The sequence below is a fragment of the Zonotrichia leucophrys genome, chromosome 15 (genome assembly GCF_028769735.1).
Source record: "Zonotrichia leucophrys gambelii isolate GWCS_2022_RI chromosome 15, RI_Zleu_2.0, whole genome shotgun sequence".
Taxonomy (NCBI): Eukaryota; Metazoa; Chordata; class Aves; order Passeriformes; family Passerellidae; genus Zonotrichia; species Zonotrichia leucophrys.
Window position 1 is genome coordinate 7692178 of NC_088185.1, and position 9363 is coordinate 7701540.

General features: G+C 43.8%; 1 protein-coding gene across 4 annotated transcripts in view; it reads right to left on the minus strand.

The window, feature by feature from the left end:
* LOC135454405 (septin-2) overlaps positions 1-3626 on the minus strand; it is a 33746-nt gene extending 30120 nt beyond the window's left edge. Inside the window, exon 1 of one of the 4 annotated variants that reach the window (XM_064726464.1) lies at positions 3503-3626. The gene's annotated coding sequence lies outside the window, so the exon portion shown is untranslated. Of the gene's footprint in view, positions 1-3045; positions 3337-3502 lie in introns of those variants that run through there. The other 3 variants (XM_064726463.1, XM_064726466.1, XM_064726467.1) reach the window with 3 other exon arrangements.
* Positions 3627-9363: the final 5737 nt, after the last annotated feature.

Consider the following 9363-nt stretch of genomic DNA (forward strand, 5'->3'; position numbering starts at 1 on the left):
AGATCCTCAAAGACACTCACAGGCCCACTGACAGAAGTAACTCTGTTGACATCTTGTTTCTAAGTTTGGAAACCTCTGTTGTCACCTTGTCAATAAAATCAGTAACATAGTTCCAGAGTTTAGAAAAGCTCAGAGTGACTGAGTGCCAATGCAGATATACCTGACCCATTTCTCACAGTAATGCCAGAGGAGAATCACCCAGGCCCAGTGCCCATAGGTAAAGGAGACAGGGGCATGATTCAGGTTTCAATATGTATGGCAAATTCCCTACTTCTGATTTAAGCTGACAGTAGAGTCCCATCCATTGCAGCATTACTCAAGTTACTTGATTAAAAAGCAGAAGAGTCAAAATTGCCATCAACTGATTATGACACGCTCAGCCTCAAAGTTAGTCTGTTATCTCATAAAGAACATTTTTTTCATAAAATCATCTGTTCCACAAGTACAGCTTACAAAACCTGTTTGCTACAAGGCAAACCACATCACCTTGTGTCTTACTCTGACTGAAAATTGCTGTAGGCAAAGCAGCAGCCCAGCTGCTCTGACCACATCATGGCTGCAGCTCACACTTCCAGGTAATAACTTCCCAATGTCTTTTGTTAGAACAGAAATGTGCTAGCCAAAAGTTACCTCAACAACAACAAAAAACCCCACAGAAACACCTGCTGGCTGTTCCACAACACCTAAGGTGCCAGGGTTCCTTTGGGAGCTCAGTTGCTCAGCCTTGACATTTTGCAGTTCCTAATACTGCCCTCATGAGGTTTCCTCGAAAATCATTCCACCAAACTTCCCTGGTGACCATGTGCTGCCTTCCCAAAGCTCTACCATACATACAGTACAAACCAAAAGCTCAGAATGAACAAAATGCCACATGTTAAATCCTCTTTCAGCACCAAACAAGCACAGCACTCGCAGCACTGCTCACCAGTGAGAGCTTGGCACTGCACCAGTCCCTGCTGTGCATCAGTGAGCACAGAAACCCACAGCTCTGTCTGCACACAGCTGACTCAAACACCAAAACAAGTCAAAGCTGTCTCGACAACACTCTGGGGAGCTCACACACCTGAAAATTGTAGCATCTAATTTCTTATCAATTGTCCAGAACAAAATGCATAAAAAACTCCACAACTGAGGCAAACCAGAGCAAGAACTGTATCTGCTCCACTTTCTTTAGATTTTCAAAGTACTCTTTCAATCAGTAGGAGATAAGCAAAACAGCACATAAAAAACAGTTCAAGGAGAAAGGAATAGATAAGATACATTTGCAACAACTTACAAAAAGCAGTGAAACTTTATCTGTAAATAATGCTGGGCTCTACTTAGCAGGCCTAGCAGTATAAAAGGGACACTGTGCTACAGCACAGGAATGTCCAAATCTGGTTTTGAACAGTGGGTAACACAACAAAGTTTCATTTTGGATTCCAACAAATTCCTATCCTGAACAATTTGATGCTGGCAATGCAAAGGAGCAAAGTGCCACCGAGTTGAGCTGCAGCTGGATGTGCCATCCCAGTGTCCCCTGCTAAGAGCAGCATTCCGGGGAGAGAGAAAGAGAGGGGAAGGAAAATGGGTCATTTCCTTTGTTCCTGTCAGGATGCAAGAAGTAAACTGTGAGGAACAGGCAGACTGGGAGCTTCTCAATAGGAGCCAGCACAAAGAAAGCACTACAAACATGTACAAAGGCATGGCCATATAAGGATATCAGACAACATTTTCAAATAATCACTTCTGAGTGACCTCACAGCCACCTCGACCAGCAGAACAGCCCTCCTGATTTCTCAAATGAAGCTTCTTTCTTCCATCAGAGATTATATAACTCAGATACTTTTTTGGCAGTATTTAATAGCCACAGACAGGAGTAAAGACTTAAACAGGTTTCCCAGTGCTGGAAATGGTCTCAACAGCATCAGCATTCTGAAGTCACTTTTTAGATTCAAAGCAGACAGAAACACCAAGATATGTCAGTAAAACAGCAGTATTTATGGTTTCTCACTAAAAGAACTACAAAACCCAAGGAAGATAGGTCAGATCTGAGTCACATCAATAATAACAGCAAAAATGGCATGATTCTGTGAATCACTGAGTTCTAACAAATGTATCCAGCACAGCCTGTTCTGTGTGCCATGTTTGTTCCTGGCACGTCCTCACCTCCACTGTGGGAAACCTCCTCCAGATGAACAATCTCAGATGGTTTCATTTTTCCTCATTAGAAATAGGTATTATCAATTGAAGGAATGCTCTTTTACACACTAACAATTCTGCTTTACTCTTATTTAGGAAAATGACTGCATCACTTCCACCAGACATGGAATTTACAGAAAATGCAACAACCCAGCTGTGACTTTTCCAGACAGACCACGCTATGGCTTGGAACTGATATTCAGAGCTCATAAGTTCTGCAGACTTCCTTCTGGTATTGTGTTTAAACCAAGGAAACTGTACAGGGATTACTACTGGGAATGCATCAAAATCTGGAACATGCCTGTGACTCAACAGCATGCACAGCACATATGCACAGCAAAAGGAGCAAGGACTAAACAGGAGTTCAACCAAGCATGAGCACTGTTCTTAAAAGGTCAAGAAAAAGCAACACACGAACCTAAAGCTCTAATCTTAAATATTTTATTTAAAGCTCCATTTCAATGCTAACACATGACTCTAAACAACTTCCTTTTGTACTGTTTTATCAATGAAAACAGCTGCTTGAAATGCACAAAGGAGGCAGTGATACCGTTCTTGTGAATGATCAGTTTTAGGGATGATGTTGTTTCTATGCAAGCAGCGTTTGACAGTATTTTTGCCGAGCTGCTGTGTCAAAAAGCACTGTTAAACGGACCTATAACTGTGAGAAACAGGGCCTTTTTAAATTAAAAAGATAAACATATTAGCCACGATCACTCATCAGGAAATAGGCAGCTCTGCCTCACACCCACAGAGCTGAAGTATAATTGTGTACATACTGCCAACGCAGAGCAAACTGATAAATTTGTATTTAAATAATTTCCAAGTCATGCTTAAGCCTCACGATACCATAAAGTCTCTGACCTGCAGGTGAACAATAATTAAAGACAAACAGCATTACAGCACGGGTTGGGTCTGTTGCCAAAGCAGGCACGGGTCGCTCTGTGCATCCCCGGGCAGCCGCGATCCCTCGGTGGGCGCTGCAAGTTTAAAAGCATCCGAGGAATGCCTGAGTGGAGACAGCACTTCCTGCTCCATCCTGTCCTCACATCTCGGCTCCCCCAGCCCCGCGGCCCTGTCCGCACCTCACATTAATCCCTCCTTGCTTTAAAAACAAATCAAGGTGTGCGCGGAACGGCCCCACCGCGGCGTCCCGGGGCTCCTGCTCCGGCTACACCTCTCCCGTCCCACACACCGGCTGCACAACCCCCGCAAACGGCGGCGGAGGCAGGGCCGGGGCTGTGCCTGCACGGGGAGCCCCTGCAGCGCTGAGGGGGCGGAGGCGCCGCCGCCGGGGCCGGGGCCCCTTCCCGCCGCTCACCTGAGGCCGCGGCCGCTCCCGCCGCCAGGCCGCGATCCGCCGCTCCGCCCCGCAGCCCTCCCGCATCCCAGCAGCCACCGCGGCGGAGCGCCCGCCTACCCCGCGCCACTCTATGGTGCACGCCCGGCCGGAGCCAGCAGCGAGAGGCGGCTCCGGGAGCAGCGAGAGGAGGGACAGAGCGGCCCCCGCCCGCCCGGCCGGGCGCGGCCGTGGCAGCCCGCGGGCCGGGGCCGCCGCCGAGCCATGTTCCGATGTGCCACATCTACACGGAATGGTTTGGTTTCTGTTTTCCACCCAAACATCGTTGAGTTTTGGGATTGCTCTACTTACAGCGGGTTTGGCGATACTCCTCAATAGTAAATATGGCTGGAGTGATAACCTGAGGAAATCGAGCTTAAACTTTGTGCTGTTTGACTGTAATGCAGTGTGTAGCATTACAGTAGCACCAGCCTGGTTGGTTTGTAGGTGCTCATTCACACATGAAGCAAATTCCTATCCCGAACATTGTACAAAAAAATCCCAGTACTTGTTTTACTTACACTGTTCTCTCCCTCACGGCGTTCCCTGTGGTTCTGCGAGAGCCCCGGTCGCTGTCACCGCTGAAGGGCCCAGTGGGATCCTCGGAGTTCTCGGAGCTGTCAGGGGCTCCAGCAGGCAAACCTGGAGCGTAAATGACACCTACAGTTAGGTTACGGACACAGATCTCATGGGGAAACAGTGTTACATAGTCCAAAATCTAAATGCAACACTGTAAAAACTAAAAACGTATTAGCAGAAGTGCCGGGAAGGCTTTTTCCAACCTTCCAGCTGCAAGAACTGTGTTCAGGAAAGTTCCTGGACATCTATCCATGCATTTTGAGAGGGCAGCTTGTGTGTGTGACCTAGCAGCAAATCTTTTGACTTAAAATTCTGAATACCAAGAAACACATTTCTGTTATGTCTGTATTCCCACCATTAAGCAAACAGGGCTGCAGCTCACAACAGGAGAATGTGGGAGTGAAGCAAATACTGCTGAAGGCAGATTGGCATTATCTGCAATTCACATTGTGCTCATATTATCAACTGAGCATTGATGGGATCTGAGTAAGAACAAGATAAAAGCCAGTGAAAGCACAAGCAAGTTCCATTTCCTAGTACAAAATGTAATGTTATAACTGAAAGTTCTGATTCACACTTTCTTCCTGGAAGAGTTAAAAGATGGCATTTCAGTATTCCTTAGAAATTAAGGTTTTATTTTAAATAATTCCATGGATTTCCATATAGATGTTTTGTACTATCACCACCAGAGGAACAACTGTGTCAGTTTTTCTTTCACTGAATTAGAACACTGTGATGGACACAAGATTTTGCACACACACACTGCTATCACAAACAACTGCTTAGCATTTGAAGAAATTATAAGAAATTGACACAGACAATGCCAAATTACAGACTGCCATCAACACAGGGACCGGTGGGAGTTAGTGCTCCCATGACTGTCACTCCTTTCCTTTGGCAGGATTTAGTGCAAGGAGTGAAAGACTCTCCAGAAATTTCAAATCCTTTGCTATTGAGGCAATAATTTTCCCAAGTCATGGCTGAATCAGATCGCTGACCAATTGTCACACAAAACGTTCAGGGAAGCCACAACAAGTTGCATTCAGCCAGAAAGGGATGTAAGGAAGGGCACTTGGGGTAAGGGCAGAGGCCAGTCCTGGCAGTGCCCTCCCTCTGCAGCGCCCAGGAGCAGATGCTTAGGAAAAGATAACAGCAGCACTGTGCCTGTGCATCCTCCCAGATTCCTGCAATCTGCAGCTCAGCTGCTTCCTGAGCCAGAAGTTTTATCTTGATGGTTCTCTCTTCCATGAATTTTTCTTCTTGCTTTTTGAACCCATCCCAACTTCTGGCATTAAAGAGCATCCTGTGAAAATGAGTGTTACAGTGTATTAGTCACTTGAGGAAAATGTACTTTTGTTACCTTTGAAACCTGTTATGAGACTCATTATGAAAGTGCAGTTCCCAGGAATGCCAGGCAACAGAACTGGAATTGTTTGGGGTGTGTGCCTGAGAAATGCTGCACTGCAGACCCTACAGCAAATGCAGCCCCCACAACACATGCTGCATGTTTTTAATTTCTCACACCAATATCAGCAGAGGTGCAAACAGAAGAAGTGCTTGTACTGAGGAACAGTGGTTAAATAGTCTAGAAATGTTCATGTTGTGAACAGCACTCTGACTGTGAATCACTCATTCCCAGAATTATTATTTCTGAAATAATAATTTTGTTTCATTTTTTTTTGTTTCGTTTTTCCCTTGGAAGTTCCAATGCTTTTGCTTAAAGTTCCTGATACATCGGGGTTTACATTATCAAAAGGACAAAAGTGCTTCCTTAAATTCAAAACTTAACTTTGTGTAGAGTCACATCTTAGTAAGTCAGAAATACCTCATACATTCAGTAAAAGACATTATGTGTCTTTTGTTCCTGTTCTTACCAGAGAAAATGGTGATACTGATTATAATAAAATAATATTTTATTAAATATTAAATAAATACAGCATTAAACTGAAACCTAAATTGAGTTTTAATAGATAAACCAACTCCACATTCCTTGGCATTACTTTCCTTAAGATGTGCTGCATAAAACAGTTTTTAGTTTTCAGTTGTGAGATCCATTTAAATTTTGATTCAAAGTATTTGTATATGCTGCACACCGTGGATGACATCCTCTTTTAAAGAATTAGGAAAGAAAAAAATATTTTGAATATAGCTAGTGAGAATGTCAGATGAAGTAATTTAGATATTCCCTGGGTTTATTTGTAAGATTTGGGTGTGCTGAAAGACAGAAATTTAAGGGTGAAGTTCCCATTGATTTGATCAAAATACTCTTTTGTGTAGGGCTTTATGTATGGAGCCACCAATGGGAAGAACCACTCCAACATCTCAAATTTCCTCATTTTTGCAGACATGCTGCATCAGGAATCAGAGATGTCAAGTCCATGGAAAGCTGGTGTCACTGATGGGCCCTTCTGAGACCCACAGCTCAGAGCTGGAGCCTGGCAGGGTAGGAACAGGAAGCCACTATCTGTGCATGCACCAGGATTTACAGACACAAGCTGCTTTACAAGAAAATCTGCAACAGATAAGTATTTTCCCTTGCTGCAAAAAACACCCAAGCCTCATTTTCAGTGACATACTACAGGAAATGAAGATTATATTTGATTTATAGTAGTCTCAGAGGAACAGAAGTGTTTCTTTTGCATTTACCAGCACATACAAGCCCTCCATTTCAACATATTACTTATGGCAATGAAGAAGCAATAAGAAAAGCCTTCAAATATTCTCCAGTATAAGAGACATTTTGCATCTTTCTACCAATATCAGTCATCTTTTCCTCTTACTGGAACAAAGTTCCCTTTTCAGAAGGAAGTCAGGGCTGTCCAAGCAGATGTGTGTTATTCCTGAAAACAGAGCTCGGCTCAGACGTGCAGCTGCTGCACTGCTGAGGAGAGGTCCCAAACTTCCCACATCTTCTCAGCACTGCACATTTCTTGAGACATAAGTGTAGTACATTTCCCATCACTAACCCTGAATAGTTTTCAGTAATTCATGGTCATGTGTTTACTAATTACTTTCCACATCTGCAATGTATATTTAAAACAATGGCATTTGTCCTGGCTGACGCTGCTCTTTACAAAGTGACATCTCATCTGATTTCCCAAGAATTACATGGGAAAGAGATCTACCAGGATCCTGGTACACCACAATCTGTGGAAGGAGGCTGACTCTGGAAGAGGACAAAATTAAACTATAGTTGTCCTGAAGGAAACATGATGTAGAATGGACCATTAGGCATGAAACAATGTGTATTTCCTATAGCTTCCCCCCATCCTGCCTATCCAAGCTTTGATATGTTCTCAAGATCTGTCCATACCATTAAAGAGAAGTATTTAAAGTGACATGGCCTAAGCACATATTCAGTGTGATCTTCTGATGAGTGGGATGATCAAACTCATTCACTGACATTCTAAACTTTGGGAAAGGGCCTTCATTGCTCATATTAACTGCTCTGGAACACAATTAACAGGGGTTATGGCTGTCTAGTGACACCACAGTGCTCTCTGCAGAGCTAAATCCAGAAAACAAGGTGCTGAAGGGGTGCACAGCAGCTCACCAGTGCAGCCCAGCTGGTCCTGACTGTGGTGACTGGAAATGTTCTCTGCAGGGCATGTTTAACAGAGAGACATGAAGATCAGTTCCAACACTGGGGAGATTCAAATGCTGCTCCAGAAGTTTATGTGCAAAGAAATTCAAGAGGAGGATGTTGAATTTAGTTCTAATGATGGTTTACCACTATTGTTTTCCTCATTCAGTGAGGAAAGCACCTGTAACACTGTCTCAGCATTCCCACCATGTGCAGTCCTGGCTGCACCCAGGCAGAGTGTGTGTGTGAGGACAGAGACTGACACAGGGCTAGGGCCACTGTGTCTGGAAAGGGATCTGCAGCAGCAAATATATGAAGGCTGGAAGCACATTTATAACTTCTTTCAGTGTTTTTCCAGCTACATATATCCATTTCCTTCCTTTCTTTTACCTGACTCTAGTCACATCACCACTGAGAGGGAACAGTCTATTTCTCAATCCTGAGGGGCAGCAGCAACACTTGAACTAAAAAAGTGTTGGATTCTACATCATTAGCACCAGTTACTGAGAACACAACCTGTTCTTGCAAAATTCTGGTTTGGTTCTCTTTTTGCTCAAAAGAGAAGAAGTGAGAATTTTGTGTTAACCACTTCAGCTTGTTTCCAAAAGAAATTAAACAAATCTAGTGGTGAAATTGAGCTCTTTCATTTTGTAATAACTTGCTCATTTGACAAGAACTCATTTCCTATGTGCCAGTCTTCTGGTGTGTCACACTGAAGACACATTGGCACTGCTGACACACAAGAACTTCCTGGAACCCTATCCTAGTATGGAATCTCTTCTATTGGGAAAAGAATTGCATTTTAATGGAAAATTCAGAAAGAAATAATCTTCTCTGAGAAACCTCAGGCTTTCTAAATAAAGAACAACCTTTGCCTAACTCCTCTGTGTTTGTAAATCTCCCTGCCTTTATTTCAGCACTAATTAGAATACAAAATATGGCACAAAATCTATCTCTAATAGGATTCCTAATTCTTCACCTTTGCTTATGTCTGATCCAAAAGTTATGGTAAGCTGTCTCAAGATCATTGAGCTTTTAATTAATCTTTTGACTCATACTCCATCTTATTCACACAAACAATACAAGGTTTGTGCATAAGATTGATCCCAAATGTCATTTTCCCCTGTCTTCCAGATCCTTAATATTTTAGGGATTAGAAAGAGCAGGAGCACTTAGGTAAGGGACACTCCACAAATTATAAACCAAGTGTGCTCTGCACGCTACATTTCGGGTCCCCCAAGGCAAATCTATCCAAGCATTGCTGGTGGGAGGCCTTGGGGCTGAGCAGAGCCCTGGCAAGGCTGGAGGGCTGGGCACAGCAGGTCTGTGCCATGGGCAGGGCTCATGCACCAGGACAAGCAGTGCTGGTGAGAGCCTGGACCCCCATTAGCAGCCCTCCCATAACTCTGTGCCTGGTGTTTGTCCTGATTGTCAGGAAAGGAGCAAAAACACAATCACCTCTAATCCCAGAGCCCCTCTTGCTACAGTATGGCTCCTGTGCAATTGTTCTCAGCTTGAATACCACTTCCTCCCATTTTCACAGGCTGTAAAGCCCCCCTATGCATCCCCTTAGAATCATTTAGTTCATACATAGCTGAAGCAGAAATAGATGTAATTACAAGAATGGTCATTTGTTAAAGAGCTGCTTTACTGTGAGAGCATCATGCCTTGGAGTTTAAAG